Below are 17,704 nucleotides of genomic sequence, written 5' to 3' on the forward strand. Positions count from 1 at the left end.
AGAAATACCATACTATTAATGGGCAGAACTGGGAAACAGAAAAGGCCCTTTCTAAACAAGAGATGCAGTTGGCTGAACCACAGAGAAGTCGAGGAGGTATCTGGCAACTTTAAGGGTTGTGGAAAAGAAATTTAGTAGAAGATGAGGCTATGGTGGTGAAGGCAGTGGGAGCAGCAGTGGTCACGGAGGCAGTGATCGTGGCAACTACGGTAGAAGATGTGGTCACAGTAGCAGGGAAAGCTCTGACGGAGATCTTAGTTACAGCAGCAGAGGAGGTTATGGTGGTAGTCCCGGTTATAGTAGCAGAGGACACTGTGGTAGTCCTGGTCACAGTAGTGGAGGAGCAGAGGACACTGTGGTGGTGGTCCTGCTTACAGTAACGGAAGAGGCTATAATGGTCACAGTAGTGGAGGTGGATAGTAATGAACCAGGGTACAGAAACCAAGGCAGTGGATATGGTAGTAGGGGAGGAGATGATGGTTACAATGAAGGGGGCATTTGGCTGGAGGTAATTACAGTGGTTGTGGGAAATACACTGATTTTGGAAATTAGAGACAACAGCAATCAAATTATGGATCCATGAAGGAGAGCCGTGCTGGCAGAGGATGCTTAGGCAGTCTCTTACACTGTGGCTATGAATCTGGTGATGGAAGTATCATATAAGACAGGAGAAAAGTGCTACATTTTCTATCAGAACAGAGTGAGAAATTGCCAGGGAAATTGCAGGTTACTTTGAGATAGTTGCCACAAACACATAATAGGAATTATAAAAATCTGGCCGGTGAAGGAGTGATAATCCACAGACAGAAAAGTTGCTACAACTTAAACAGAAAACCATTCTTGTTCAGGACTGCCATAGATACACTTTGCAAAATGTGCACCTATTTATTAATGTAATGTAGTGTCAATTGGATGTAAATTCTTTTTCATTACATCAAGTATACTGCCAGCTCCACAAGAGATCCAACATCCTCTGTGGGTGTATGTGACACCCATACACATGTGGCACACACACTGTGAAGGCGCGCACACGCGCGCGCACACACACACACACACACACACACACACACACACACACACACAGAGAGAGAACATATACACACCGAAACACAAACACGTAAATCACCAAAGAAATACTATAGAAATTAAATGGCCAGTAAACATGTAAGAAAATACTTCATTATTTTCTAATATATTCTAATAAAACATTAATGAAGAACCATTTATATGATCTGACTTGCAAATATTTATCATTTCAGTTTGGTAAATGTCTTAGTTAATGGTTTTATTGCTATGAAGAAACACCATAACCAAGGCAACTCTTATAAAGGAAAACACATAATTAGGGCTGCCTTACAGTTTCAGAGGGTTAGTCCATTGTCATCATGGCAGACATGGTGCTGGAGAAGGAGCTGAGAGGTCTACATCTTTTCTATTTTATTTATTTACTTATTTATTTATTCATTTATTTGAGACAGGATTTCTCTGTATAGCCTTGGCTGTCTGGAACTCTCAATGTAGATCAGGCTGGCCTTGAACTCACAGTGATCCTCCTGCCTCGGACTCCCTGAGTAATGGGATTAAAGGTGTGTGCCACTGCACCTGGCTAAGATTTGTTTATTTATTTTGTATATGTGTACTCTATCTGCATGTACACCTGCAGGCCAGAAGAGGGCATCAGATCCCATTATAGATGGTTGTGAGCCACCATGTGGTTTCTGGGAATTGAACTCATGACCTCTGGAAGAGCAGACAGTGCTCTTAACCGCTGAGCCACCTCTCCAGCCCTCGAGCTGTACATCTTGAGCCATAGTGGGTGAAGCTTGAGCACTAGGAGACCTCAAAGCTCACCCCACAGTGACACTCTTCCTCCAGCAAGGCCACAAGGACCACTCCCCCATGGGCCAAGCATCCAAACACAGGAGTCTATGCAGGCCATACCTATTCAAACCACCACAGTGAAGATAGCCAAAAGACAAGCATCTCACCCACAGCCAAAGACTTTCCAGAGACCAATTTGGCTAAGCACATCAAATCAAGAACTGTCAACTCCTTTTCATCTATTTGCTTTCTTTCTAGAAATGCAACCCACTCCCTAAATACTTGAGGAATAGCATTAAAACATACAGGCATACAGAGGTTATTCCAAGTGTTTCCAGACAAGCATTCAACCACTGGCCTTGTCTCTAGCCATTACAGCATCTATATAGCAATGTGTGTGTTGAGAGACAGGGGGTAGTTTCTAAACATGAATGAGAATAAATAAAGTAGTAAACAGCATTTTGTGAATGCCTATTTATTTTGGTAAATGTGTAAGCAATGATTATCTCTGAAAAATAACATTAAAATAGATTGTTTTGTTTTGTTTTGTTCAGTCTTACTTTTCTAATTTTTATAGAAAGAATGAACTACTTGTGTAAAATACAACCAACTTAGGGCTGGAGAGATTGATCAGAAGTTCAGAGTACTAAAAAGAATCTGAGTTCCTTTCCGAGAACCCAGTCAACAGCTCACAACCATCTGTAACTCCAGCTCCAGGGGATCCAATGCTTTCCTCTGGCCTCCTCAAGCACCCCCCACACACACACACACACATACATAAATGCAGGTAAAACATTCATACACGTTAAATAAAAATAAATAAATCTTTGTTTTTAATTCAACTGACTGATTAAAGGAAATAAGGCATGAATCACCCACCATCCAAGAAAGAAAACGAATGAAGGGAAGGGGCCATAACACACAAGTAGGCAACCAACCATGCTTCCAGCGTGCAGAGAACGGCTCCATTCTGCCTGGAGCTGAAGTGCGAATATGGGAGATAAGGAAGTCAGCAAGAGAGTATCAAGTGCAAAAGAAATACAAGGGGAGAGGCGGCCACATTGATTCTCACACGATTCTGGCATGGCTGAAAGGGCAGGGTATGTATGCACAGAGATCTTGAAGGAAAAGCCAAACGGCAAAGGCATCTGAAAGTCACGGTAAAGGATGGAGCTATCTAGTGAAAAAAGAATCCATGAAGAGTTTCTGTGGCTCACTTACACAGGAGCAGAAAAGGCAGAACAAGTGGGAACGGAAGAGTGATTAGGGAAGGAATGCAATATGTTTTCTGAGGAGTGGGAGGGGACCTGCTGGGTCTGTAAATGCTCTGCCTCATGATCTGAACGGTAGCTACATGGAACTTCATACACATTGAAACCCACCATTCTAAGTTTAGTATTGTTTTGTTTTGTTGGTTTTTTCAAGACAGGGCTTCTCTGTGTAGCCTTGTCTGTCTTGGACTGGCTCTGTAGACCAGGGTGGCCTCGAACTCACAGATATCCACCTGCCTCTGCCTTCCAAGTGCTGGGATTAAAGGCGTGCGCCACCACCGCCCAGCTATAAGCTTAGTATTTGTGCCTCAATTTTAAAAAAGAGAAGGAAGAAGATTCATTAAGCTGTGTTTTACAAAGCTTGTTTAGAGGAGTCTCAGAACTTGAAGGACATCTGAGTCATAAAAGCTGCTTTCAGCCAGAACGGGCCAAGGCTTTAGTGGGGCTGGCGGCACTAGCTAAGGACACATCTGGAAAGTGAGACTGGAAAGGCCTTTTAAGTATGATGCTTGACAGGAGGCAGGGATGACTGTTATCATGAAAGGAGTTGGTGAACACAGAGGAAAAAGATTAGCTTTATAGTAAGGAGCACGGGAAGCTCAGGGATGTCCTTGGTCATACAGCAGTCTGCCAGGTCATCTTTTCTGTGAAATCATTAGCTTCACCACAATTTTATAAGGCAGATAATACCATCGCCTCATTTTATAGATGAGGAAACAAAGGCACAGAGAAAGTAAGGAATCTGTCTGGGATTGTACGATATAAAGGAGGCCATCTGACTCTAGCCCGAAATCTTTTCGCTTGTTTGTTTGTTTGTTTGTTTTTGTTTTTCAAGACAAGCTTTCTCTGTCTTAGCCCAGGCTGTTCTGGATCTCACTCTGCAGACCCAAGCTAGCCTTGAATCCAGATTCACCTGTCTTGGCCTCCCAAGAGCTGGTATTAAAGGCCTAGTAGAAGCTCTGAGGATAGCTGAGATCCCACTGGAATAAAGAATATAAAAGTGAGGAAGAAAACACACTTCTCAGAGCTGCTGCAAAGGTTAAATGAGATGACCTCCAAAGAATCCACAGAACTCAATTAAAGGGACATGTTCCAGATAATTATTTAATCGGACACCATTGTATAGGTGCTAGAGATGGCTCAGTGGTTAAAGAGCACTTTCTACTCTTCAAGTGGAAATGAGTTCAGCTCCTAGCACGTAATTCCGGCAGCTTACAACTACCTGTAACTCTGGTTCCAAAAAACCATTAGCCACCAGCCCACATGTGGCATATTCTGTCTCTGTCTCTGCATGCACATGCGCGCGCGCACGCGCACACACACACTAAATAAGTTAAAAGAAAAACCAACTGACCCCTCAGGTGAAGATAATAAGAGGTGGAGCCTTTGGACAGTGCTGGGATTAGTATCTTTACATAGACATAGACTCCACGTCATTTCAGGTCCTTACATAGACATAGACTCCATGTCACATGAGGCCAGGTGTGCCTCATATCCATAAGTACATGCACACATATACATCAAAATAATAATAAGACAGTAATGTATTATCATAAAGACAGATTGTATAGATAAGGGGAAGGAACATACATAAGAGTCCAGAAACGAAGTCTTAAGTGTGGGGGAAGGGAGGAAGCTGGAGAGATGGCTCAGCAGTTAAGAGCACTGTCGGCTCACTCTTCCTGAGGTCCTGAGTTCACTTCTCAGCAACCACATGGTTGCTCACGACCATCTATAACATGATCTGATGCCCTCTTCTGGCATGCAGGTGTACATGCAGATAGAGCACCCACACATAAAATAAATAAATCTTTTAAAAACAAACAAACAAATGAAAAAAATCACAGAGGCATAGAGTGTGACTCAAGGAAGTTTCACCAGACCGATGAGGCAAGCCTTCTGAGCTTGTGTACTCAAGCCCACACTTGAATGAACTGAGGGTACAAACTCACAATATCTAGGAAGAGCACGCCAGGTGACGGGCGAAGGCTCAGAGATTAAAGGAAAGTAGAGAACAGGTGGAGGGCTGGGTTTAGATCATACAAGGACTGATAATAAATCTTAACTCTTACTCCTAAGTATAAAGAGTCCATATGAGGCTTACATTAGAATGCTCTGGTTGCTACCAGAAAGAGTCAATAAAGGGACAGGAGGAATACAGGAGTCGAGCCTAGTGAAAAGGCTCCACAGAACCAGTCAGAGTGGAACATCCAAGAAGCCTCATATCTTGGATCTCCAGCTCCTGAGCTGAGTGATCTCGAGTTCATCTCCCTGGACCTCAGTTTCTCCACCTTCAAGTGAGGATGCGCATAGTACTTACGCCGAGAGGCTGTCTGGAAGGTTCAGCCAGTGTACATAAAACCCTTATTACAGAATCTAACACAGAATAAATACTCCATAAATCCTAGCACTTGAAGGCCATCAGACCCTATTGGGGTTGATGGCACATGCTTAAAGTCCCAGCAGTTAGTAGGCACAGGTAAGAGCATAGGTAAGGTCAAAGCACACCAGACGGAACTGTATAACAAAGACTTTCTCTCAAAATACAAAAACAAAACAAAAACAGAAGAACAAGCCAAGGCTAGGAAGACAGCTAGTAAAGTGCTTGTCTTGTAAACACAAAGACCTGAATTTGATTCCTAGAATCTCCACTAAACAAAACAAAAAGCCAAACATGTGTTTATAATCCTAGCACTGGAGAGACAGAGACAGGTAAATCCGGGGGGGCTCATTAGTCAGCTAGACTAGTCTACTTGGTGAACCCTAAGTCACTGAGACACCGTGTCTTCAAAAAAAGAAAATAGCATTTATTAATGAATGGAGCCTGGGAAATGATACGCAGTTGTCCTCTCCCATGCTAATGCACATGGGCATGGATGGACACACACACAGCCACAGAACTGCCCAAGAAGAAGGTCCTTAGGACTGGGCCCTGAGATGCTCTAACACTTCCAACTGTTCCTACGAGGACCAAGACTTACCATCGCCTGTGCATCTTAAGCTTTATCTGGGCTCACTATTCAGAGCTTGATTACTACTTCAGGTAACAATAAATGTTCTGAATTCAGGTTATTGTCTTTTTCTTTAAATTTCCTTCCATAGACACAACTTTACTTGGCATAGGCATGTGCTCGTGTGTCTACAAAAACTCATTCATGAATAATGTCTTATAAATGTAAAAGAAAGCATTGTAGTATTTCTTTTAAAGACTTTAAAGCTATGCTTATGTGTGTATGAGCACATGAATGCAGGTGCCTGTGGAGACAAAAAGAGGTCCTCAGATCCCCGAAGCTGCAGCCACAGTCAGTTGTAGGCGCTGGGACCCAAACTCTGGTGCTTTGCAAGAGCAGTCTACACTGCTAACCGATGAGCCATCTCTCCAGCCCTCACTATGCTTCCTAGCCATTCAACGCCAGTGCCACCCTGGCGGAGACAACCATTTGCCATGCTACTTCCCCAACAAGCTTCTGAACTCCTATGCTCAGTATTCCTGCCTCTTCTAGGTATAAAACCCTTCAGGAGAGCCAGAGCTATACAGAGAAACCCTGCCTTCAGAAACAAAAACAAAAAACCCAACAACAAAAACCCTCCTATACCCAACAGCAGGTAACAAACAACCCAATAGTTCCATGTTCCCCTGGCCTTAAAAGAGTCTTAAGCCAGCCTGAAGAGCGGTTAAGAGCTCTTGCTGCTCCTCCAGAGGTCCTGAGTTCAAATCCCAGCACCCACATGGTGGCTCACTACCATTAATCTGATTCCCTCTTCTGGTGTGCATGAAAACAGAACACTCGTATACATAAAATAAAATAAACAAATAAATCTTAAAAAGAGGTATCTCTTCCACAACAGAGGAGATATATACCTGTTTGGGGACTAGAGAGATGGTTCAGAGGTTAAGAGCATTGTCTCTTCTTCCAAATGACCTGAGTTCAGTTCCCAGTAACTACATGGTGGCTCACAGCCATCTATAAAGAGATCTGGTGCCCACTTCCGCCTGCTGGCTCACATTTAGACAATAATAAATAAATGAGTCTTAAAAAAAAAAAAAAAAAGAATCTTAAGCCAAGGGCTGTCAAGATGGCTCAGAGCATAAAGGCCTTTGCTGACAGGCTTGATAATCTGAGTTCTATCCCCATGTCCCATATGCTGGAAGAAAGAATGGTTCTCACAAACTGTCTTCTGACTTCCATGTATACACAACAGTGCCCCCCCACACACACTAAATTTAACTAAAAATTGAAAAAAATTAAAAGTATCTAAGCCAGCATTTAAAAAAAAAAAAAAGAAAGAAAGAAAGGACAAGGACTAGAGAGATAGCTCAGCAGTTAAGAGCGCTTACTGTTCTTGCAGAGGACCTGAATTCAGTTCTCAGCACCCATATTGGGTGCTTCACAACTCCCTGTAGCTGGGGCTGGAGAGATGGCTCAGAGGTTAAGAACACTGACTGCTCTTCCAGAGGTCCTGAGTTCAATTCCCAGAAACCACATGGTGGCTCACAACCACCTATAATGTGATCTGATGTCCTCCTCTGGCCCTCGGGTGCAGGTTATACATAATAACAAATAAATAAATCTTTGAAAAAAAAAAAAAAACAACTCCCTGTAACTAGAGCTCCAGGGCTTCCACAGCCTCTGACCTCCATGGGCACCTGCATTCACATGCACATACCCACAAACAAACACACACACAATTAAAAATAATAAAATAAATATTTTGTTGTTGCTGTGGTTTGAGACCAGATTTTTTTGTGTAATAGCCCTGGCTGCCCTGGAACTCATTTGTAGACCAGGCTGTCTTTGAACTCTCAGAAACCTGCCTCTACCTACGCCTTGGTGCACACCTGTTATCCCAGCACTCAGGGAGACAGAGGCAAGCAGATCTGTGAGTTCAAGACCAGCCTGGTCCACTCGGGAGGCAGAGGCAGGCGGATCGCTGAGAGTTCGAGGCCAGCCTGGTCTACAAAGTGAGTCCGCGACAGTCAAGGCTACACAGAGAAACCCTGTCTCAAAAAACCATAAAAAAAAAAAAAAAAAAAAAGACCAGCCTGGTCTACAAAGCTAGTCCAGGACAGCCAGGGCCACACAGAGAAACCTGTCTCAAAACACAAACACACACACACACACACACACACACACACACACAGAAACCAAAACCAAAACCAAAAAACTTAGGAGAAAAGAGAGAAGGAAGCAGATACAACCCAGAAAGTTGCCTTGCAGGGCTCTTCCCACCACTGCACAAGGTCACAATGCCTTCAGCCAGCTACTGTGAAGACTCAAAATACACTCAGTTGATAAGCATTTCCCATAGAACAGAGGTCTAACTTAACAAGGAAACAATACTTGTAACTTACTTTTAAAATTGAACTTCCATAGAACTATCTGTCCTTGTTTATCGTCCCTCCACCACACACACACACACACACACACACACACACACACACACAGTGATAGGCCACAGAAAATAATGCTTCACAAGGACCAATTCTTGATAATGGCTTCAACCAAGTCTGGATTTCATACCTAGGCCCTCTAGGGACCAGTAATAGTAACAAACACATGGAAACTAAGTAGGTAACTGAATGTGGCCATGATACTGCTTCCTGAACAAACTTAAACATGGAATAAGGCTGTCATGTTATCAACTAATCTTGTAGCTCATACTGATTACTAAACTACTTACGGAGCTTTAAAAACACAAACAAAAACATGATCTAGGGGCCAAGAAGATGACTCAGCAGGTTAAAGAATTTACCAACAAGCCTCATGACCTGAGTTTAATCCCCAGAACTGACATGGTGAAAGGAGAGAACCAACTCCCACAAACATCCTCTCATCTCCATACTCACAACGTGACACATGCACGTGCGCACATGTGTACACACACACACACACACACACACACACACACACACACACGGTGGGAATTTTGTTTAAAAGAGAAAATAAAGAAGGCCACCTGAAACAAGAGGTCCCATCTTCCATGAGGCTTCCATGACATTTTTCTCTTCTTTTCCAGAGCTGGGGACCAAACCTAGGACCCTATACATGCCAGGTGAGCATTCTACCACTGAACTACACCCCACGACCTTTCCCATGACTCTTTCAGTACAAATACTGTGGTCCTAAACATTATTCCAATATGAGGCAGCGGCCTGTCAAAACAGAGATGTGGGGAGAAAAATAGCAAAACAAATCATCACAGTGAATGCCGTTTCCATGCTAACACAAAGCACTACCCCTCTGCAAGTAGTTTTCCTTCGCCTCTAGGTCTCTACAAACAGACTCTAGCGTCTACTCAAACAAAAGGTTCACATGACCACTCCCCACCATGTAAGAACAGAATTAATTTTTTAGTTTTAGGGTTCTTTTTAAGGAATTGCTTTGTAACCCAAACCATCCTTAAATATATTCTCTCTCCCTCTCCCTCAGAGTGTATGTGCACAGGGGACACATACATGTGAAAGACAAGACAAGCTCAGGTATCATTCTCTGGGCACTGGGCACCATTTTTTCAGAGACAGGACTTCTCAGCAGCCTAGAAGTCAGTCAGTAGGCTAGTCTGGCTGGCCAGTGAGCCTTGAGATCTCCACCTCATCCATGCCGGGATTACAAGTACACACCACTACTTCTCGCCTTTTGTTTGTTTGTTTGTTTTTTTAAAGGCTTATGCTACCATGCCTAGCTAAATAGTTTTTATTTAGTTTTATTTTATGTGCATTGGTATGTAGGTATCAGATCCCTTGGAACTGGAGTTACAGGCTGTTGTGAGCTGCCATGTGGCTGCCGGGGATTGAACTCAGGTCCTTTGGAAGGGCAGACAGTGCTCTTAACGACTCAGCCATCTCTCCAGCCCCCCTATACCTAGATTTTTTTTTTTAAAGGAGTTCCGGCAAAGTTTTATTAAAGGAAAACTTTCCTGGTTTGTTTTCCACCAGTCTGTTCTGGCATCTTCTAATCATATCAGAATCTCCTGGGTCAAAGATACCCAGTATGCACGCTCTGTATTATTTTCCACACGCTGTGCCCAATTCAATATTATTGCCACTGTGTTGATGAACACCAGTTTTAGCCAACATGGCATAATATTCTATTTCAGATTTCCTCAACGCAAGGCAATTTCATTTTGCCTTGTCTGATTATCTTCAGAGTCTGCTTGTACCCAGCACATACTTTCCACTTTTCATAACAAGCTGGAGCTTATAGAGTTGATTGACTCCAGAGACTTTTTCGTCTTCTTTGTGGTCACCATCTTCCTGCCTTAGGTGCGGGACAATCCCTAACCAAGATCAGCCACCAAGATGGCCAAGGAGGGAGAAAGGAAGGAGTTCCCACAATACCTAGCATTTTAATATCAGAAGGTTCTGGTAATCAAACTCAAGTCTTCAGGTTTGCAAGGCAAGCTATGTCCCCAGCCTATGGTCTAGAATTCCTAATGCTCCCACCTCTGCCTCCTCAGTGCAGAGATTACAAGTATGCACCATACCCAGCCAGTACATGATTTGGGTTTTGTTTTTTGTTTTGTTTTGTTTTGTTTTGTTTGTTTGTTTGTTTGTTTTGAGACAGTTTCGTATGTTACAGACTAACCTTAAACTCACTATATAGTGGAAAAAGATTATTTTTAACTCCTGGTCCTCCTACCTCCACCTCTGCTGTGCTTAGAGAGCAGGTGTGTAGTTTGTTTGTTTGTTTGTTTGTTTTGAGACAGTTTCGTATGTTACAGACTGACCTTAAACTCACTATATAGTGGAAAAAGATTATTTTTAACTCCTGGTCCTCCTACCTCCACCTCTGCTGTGCTTAGAGAGCAGGTGTGTACCACCACTCCCTATTTATGCAGTGTTAAGGATCAAACCCAGGGATTTGTCCATACCAGATGAGGTATAGTCCCAGTCCAAGGACACAATTTTTAAAAGAATTGCCATTCTCCTTGGACTTGTAACCAGTGTATGGAACCTGGAGAAAAATAATAAGCTTTCAGAATGAGCTCCCCAAGACAGTCCTTACTACTAATCACAGTGGTACTCTCTGAAAGGACGCCCTACTAACTGCAGTTCCCAGCACAGCAAATGTAACCTGACATGTCTGATAGGAAAAATAACTAATTAGGTCCTATTTGTCAGCAGAAAATACAATTCTACATGTTCAGCCTCCCTTTCAGGTCAGCTCAACACCCACATGAGCTCAGAACTTTACCTCCAACACTTAAGTTAGGAGGTACCAAATAATGTTTACATGTGTGGTACTGGGTGCTGACCCAGGACCTTACACATGCTAAGAAGGACTCTACCACCTTGTTTTAAATTTTTTTTGTTTTTGTTTTGTTTTTTGAGACAAGGTTTCTCTGTGTAGCCCTGGCTGTCCTGGACTCTTTGTAGACCACTCTGTCCTTGAACTCATAGAGATCCACCTGCCTCTGCCTTCCAATAGTGCTGAGATTAAAAGCATGTGCTACCATGCCCGACTTTGTTTTTAAATTTTTCATAGTGTGTGTGGGGAGACCTGAGGCTGATGTTAGGAGTTTGCTCTCCACCTTATACACTGAGATAGGGTCACTCAGCTGAAACCAGAGCTCCACAATACTTTTGATGTAGAGGGAAAATCTCATCTTCTCTTTCTTTCTTAGCACTAGAACTAGTTGGGGCCTTCACACCCACCTGGCATTTACATGGCTTCTGGGGACAGCAACTCCAATCTCACCAAACTGTTTAACAGCTGAGCCACTCTCCAGCCCCTTCCCACTTTTATTGTTTTTAACTTTTTTGAGACAGGATCTCAACAAAAGCTCTCCAGGCTTGTCTTGAACTTGCTCTCCTCCTACTTCAGCCTCCTGAGAGCTCAAGTGGTTTAACAAAGATTTAGGCTTAACTGGAGATAGAGTCATCTCAAACCGTCAAAATTTGTACCAGGTTACACTTGGGTATCAAAAGGAATCCAGTCCTATCTTTCAGAAAACTTAAATCACTCCTCTAACAAGGGATAAAACTGACAACTGCTCACCACATATAAAAATAGCAACTGTGTAAGCAAAGCAATCCCAGCACTTGGGGAACAAAGGCAGAGGCAGAGGCAGCTGGATCTTTGAGATCAAGGCCAGCCTGGTCTACAAAGAGAGTCCAGGACAGCCAGGACTCTGTTACAAGGAGAAACTCTGTCTCAAAAACAACAACAACAACAACAAAAGCTACAAAGCGAATACAGGACAGCCAAGGATACACAGAGAAACCTTGTCTGGGGATGGAGGTGGGGGAGCAGAAGGGAAAAAAAAGGAGTTTTTGCAAGGCTGTTATTTCACAGACACACCTGGTTACATGTTTTGGTGCTTCTTTTCTTTCTTTCTTTCTTCTTTGTTTTTTGTTTGATACCAACAACAACAACAAAAAAACCTCTTAACAAGACCCTCCAAGTCTCAGGACTAGATTTGAGAACTTTCAGGAATTCCTCAGAAAAGCTCACCAACTGACAGACAGTGAGTGCCACCCCCCTCTGAGGAAACATGAACAATGTGTCTCTTTCTATCCAGATAAAACAAAATGGCTCTCAGGAGATTCGAGACACAAAATGGGAAAATGAACCCAGAGGCTCACTTGAACATAACTTCCTGTCTAGCCCTAAAGGATAAGCACAGCCTAGAGGCCAAAAAACTGAGTGATTGCCTGAAGGGTGGTGCACACCTTTATCCCAGCAGTCATGAGCCAGGTGATTCCAGAGCACAACACCAGCTTGGTTTAGAGCAAGCTCCAAGCCACAACCAAGGCATAGTGAGACTCCATCTCAACAAAACAAAACTGAGCTACTCCTAAGTCATCAAATTCCAGAAACCTGTGAAGAAACGGCAAGGCTGGAACCTTAACTCGTGATTTTTCACTTCAAATGATCCATCCTGAGAGAGTATCGTTCTTTAGAGGGCCAGATCCCAAAATGAGTCATTGCCTATAGACATACTGGTCATCCCAAAGCCCAACTCAACACCTCAGATTTCCAGAGCTCTGATGAAAAACTGAGTGTAGACAGCGGAAAGCACATTCTGGCCAGGGAAGCAAGTAGGCCGACTGCAGACCTTCACCTCTTCCTCCTCTTCTCCAAATCCAATCCCTTTCAGTCTCAGCCCCCATTCTGTAGCCGACCACCTGCTGTGGCCTCCCCTCCTGTCTGCGTCTGCCTCTGCCTCCATCTCCGGCAGATCACACAGATTTTTCTCTCACACCTTCCTTCCCCACCACTCCTTGCTCTATCCGGCCCCAACCGCCACCTGCCATTACCTGGACAGGCAAGGCTGCCAGGGAACTGATTAGGCTATCAACACAGGTGAGTGAACTACAGATCTTCACTCTCCTCCCTCGGCTCCTCCAAATCTAATGCCCAGTCTGATCCCCAGCTCTGTAGCAGACTATCTGTGTGGCTTCTCCTCGCTCTCTGCTGCAATTTCCAGGAAACTAAGCAGATTTTGGTAGAATACTCTGCTTCCCTCTCTTCTGTGGGTCCCCTCAACCCACCCCCACCCCAGCCCACCCCAGCCCCATTCCTAAGTGTCAGCTCCCAATACCCAGAAACACACTTTACCTGCAACACCACCTATCAGAGTCCCAGAAGATTCTCCGACCAGACAACATGCAGCCACCACAGTCTCTTCAGAACCAGAGAAGGTAACAGAAACAAGGAACAAAACACCCACCTAGCAAAGACAAGACCAGCTATCAGCCCCTAGAATTACAACCTTCCCAGTCCCAGATGCCCGGTCACCAGCACAATGTCTCCACTAGAGCCAAAACCCTACCACAGCTGGCCTTGAGTACTGCAACATCGCTGAAGCACAAGAAAACAACCTTTGCACAGCCTTTACGAATATGATAGAGGTCCTTAAAGAAATCTATGAAAACACAAACAGCTGGAGGAAATGAATAAAATGGTTCAAGACCTGAAAGTGGAAATAGAATCAATAAATACAAGCCAAACTGAGGGAAACATGGAAATGAAAAGTTTAGAAGTTTGAACAGGAACCTCAGAGGCAGGCCTCGCCCACAGAATAGTAGATGGAAGAGAGAATTTCAGGCACTGAGGGTAGAAGGAATGGATACATCAGTCAGAGAAAACGTTAAATCTAAAAACTCCTGGCACAACACATCTAGGAAACCTGAGACACTATAAGACCAAATCTAAGAATAATAGGAATAGAGAGAGAAGAAATCTAGGTCAAATGAAATACTTTCAACAAAATCATAGTAGAAAATTTTCCTAACATAAAGAAGGAAAGGCCTATCAAGGTACAAGAAGCACACAGAACACCAATAGACTAGACCAGAAGCATACAGAACACCAATAGACTAGACCAGAAAAGAGAGGCCTCTTGGCGGACTAAGAAAAAATATTAAAAGCTGCAAGGGGAAAAGACCCAGTAACATATAAAGGCAGACCTATTAGAATAATACCTGCTTTCTCAATGGAGATTCAAAAGCCAGAAAAGACTAGATAGACTCTAGGACCACAGGTGCTGCCCAGACTATACAGTCAGCAAATCTGTCAACCAGAATAGATGGAGAAAATAAGGCATCCCGTAAAACCAAATTTAAGCAATATCTATCTACAGCCCTACAGAAGGCCCTGGAAGGAAACCATCAACCCAAGGAGGTTAGCCACACACCCCACAACACAAGGAATAAATAATCCTAGACCAGCAGGTCGAAAGAGGGGAAACAAACACACGCCAAAATAACACTAATTAGCAAACACTGCTCATTAATGTAGCAGGACTTTTGCCTACTCTATTGAGTTCTTATTCCTACGTCCCTATACCACCCCTGTCCCTTCCAACCCCCCAACACTAGGCAGGACAGAAAGAAGGATAGAAGGGAAAGAGAGCATTAATATCGTTAGACTACTTCCTGCTGAAAAACTGCTACAGCTTAAATCACACATTGACCCTCACCCACTGATAGTGGTGACTTCAGTCCCCCACTCTTGCCAACTAGACCGGTCATCTAGACAAAAACTACACAGAGAAATGTTGGAGCTAGCTGACATCATACACCAAATGGACCTAACACATGTTTACAAAACACTTCACCCAAATACAAAAGACTACACCTTCTTCTCATCAGCTCAGGAACATTCTCCAAAATTGACCACATACTTGGACACAGAACAAGTTTCAACAGACACAAGAAAATCGAAATAACACCCTGTATCCTATCTGATCACCAAAGATTAAAGCTGAGTATCAACAACAGAAACAACAAAAAGCTTACAAACTCATGGAAACCTAACAACTCACTAGTCAATGAAAAAATGGATCAAGACAGAAACTAAGATGTTCTAGAATTGACTGAAAACACACAATATCCCCAAACTTATAGGACACAACGAAGGCAGCTCTAGAAGGAAAGTTCATAGCACTAAGTGCCTACATTTTTTTTTTTTTTTGATGTATTTTCCATCTTCCTGAGAAGCCAACACACTGATTTCTATATCGGTTGGACAACTCTGCACTCCCACCAGCACCTGATGAATATTCAGTTCCCCTCACTCCACATCCTAACCAGCATGAGCTGTCATTTGCTTTATTGATCAGCCATTCTGACAGGTGTGAGACGAAATCTCAAAGTAGTTTTGATTTGCATTTCCCTGATGACTAAGGATGTTGAACATTTTTTGTTTGTTTGTTTGGTTTTGTTTTTGTTTTTTGTGACAGGGTTTCTCTATGTAGGCTTGGCTGTCTTACACTTACTTTGCAGACCAGGCTGGCCTCGAACTCACAGCTCTCTGCCTGCCTCTGTCTCCCAAGTGCTGAGATTAAAGATGTGCATCACCACACTCGGCTCTGTTGAACATTTCTTTAAGTGTTTTTTTAGCCATTTGAATTTCTTCTTTTGAGAATTCTCTGTTTAGATCTGTATCCCATTTTTAAATTGGGTTATTAATTTTCCTGATGTCCATTTTTGTTGTTGCTTTTAGTTCTTCACATATTTTGGATATTCGCCTTTTCTATTTTTTTTTTTATTTTATCTAATTATTTATAATACATTTTATTATTATATTTTATGGCGTTTTTTTTTTTTTACATTTTTAAATTATTCTTCTCTCATATGATACATCCAGCCACAGATTCCCTTCCCTCCACTCCTTCCAGTGCTCCCTTACCTCCTCTCTCCCACAAATCCACTTCCCCCACCCCGACCCCTGCCCCAACTGCAGGGCTCCACCTCTTCCCCTAGAAAAAAAGCAGGCCTCCCAGGGACATCAAACAAACATGGCACAACAATATACAATAAAACCAGGCACAAACATCACAGCTGGGCTAGGCAATGCAGTACAAGGAAAAAGGTACCAAGAGCAAGCAAGAGTCAGACACCCCCGCTGGCACTGTCCTAAGTCCTCCCAAAACAGCAAGCCAGCAATCATATGCAGAGGACCTAGCAGAGACCCATGCAGGCTCCATGCTGGCCACTTTAGTCTCCATGAGCCCCTATGAGCCCTGCTCAGTTAAGTATGTGCATGGCTGTGCTCTTCCAGTGAGTGTCCTTGACCTTCCCTGGCTGCCACAATTCCTCCTTGCCCTCTTCCAGTAGGGTCCTGGAGCTCTGAGGGGAGAAACCAAATGGAGACCTCCAACCTGGGCGCGCTCGCGCTCTCTCTCTCTCTCTCTCTCTCTCTCTCTCTCTCTCTCTCTCTCTCTCTCTCTCTGTCTGCCTAATGTCTGGCTCGGAGTCTCAGTATCCACTTTCATCAGCTGCCTCTTTAAGTATAGGAATCTTGTTGGGGGTGGGGGCGAGGGGTAAGGTGGCTGAGGGGGTGCGTGCGTGCGAGTGTGTGTTTGGTTCTACCCTAGGTTTCTGGGCTATCCAGCCGCTGCTTCCTGGTCATCTAGACAGCGTCGGGCATGGGCTTCGATTTAAACTAGTCATGGCTTAACCAATCCCACAAGTCCTGCAGGACCATTTCCCCAGCACATCCTGCAGGCAGGCCAGACTGTAGTTTGTGGCTGAGTCGGTGTCCCAGTGCCACCACTGGGAGCCTTGCCTGGCTGTAGAAGATGGATGGTTCAGGCTCCATAGCCTTCATTACTAGGAGGCCTTCATAGGGTCACCCGCATAGATCCCAGGGAGTGTCTGCCTTTTATGTGCTACCTCCCACTTTCTGATACTCTAGCCTAACAACCAAGTCTTCAGAAAACTAAACAAGTTCGGAAGGAAAGAAAAAAGAAAAAACCGAGTCTACAGAGGGAACACAAGAACTCCAGGCTACTCAAGGAGAAGTCTAGTGAGCTAGAGCCACCCACTGCTGCCCCTTCTGTGTCCAGTATCTGTAGAGGATCAAAAAGCCTGGTTATAAAGTAGGGGATTCAGTGACCCTTTATGTCCCCTAACAGTACCTACAAACACAACTCCCTGGTAAGAAACCTGACGGACAGGAAGGACCTTCCACATCCCTATTCCTACATTAGCACACAGTGGTACTCCGAAGGCTTCTTACTGTTCCACCAGTTACACAAGGCGAGATAGGTTGGTCCCATTTGGTGTTTGGCCTCATTAAGAAAGATAATCTTCGTTCATGTTTTTCTTATTTTAAAATTAAGCATTGTTAATTAGAAGCAGGAGAATGTATGGGCAGGCAAGG

At 43.7% G+C, this 17,704-nt stretch overlaps 1 protein-coding gene and 1 pseudogene across 6 annotated transcripts in view; both read right to left on the reverse strand.

Annotated features, from left to right (window-relative positions):
- Dennd2b (DENN domain containing 2B) overlaps positions 1-17,704 on the reverse strand; it is a 196,961-nt gene that overhangs the window by 143,864 nt on the left and 35,393 nt on the right. The gene's annotated exons all lie outside the window — the stretch shown is intronic.
- On the reverse strand, positions 9,995-10,460 carry LOC127192354 (60S ribosomal protein L30-like; annotated as a pseudogene).

Source organism: Acomys russatus, chromosome 7 (assembly GCF_903995435.1).
Source record: "Acomys russatus chromosome 7, mAcoRus1.1, whole genome shotgun sequence".
NCBI lineage: Eukaryota > Metazoa > Chordata > Mammalia > Rodentia > Muridae > Acomys > Acomys russatus.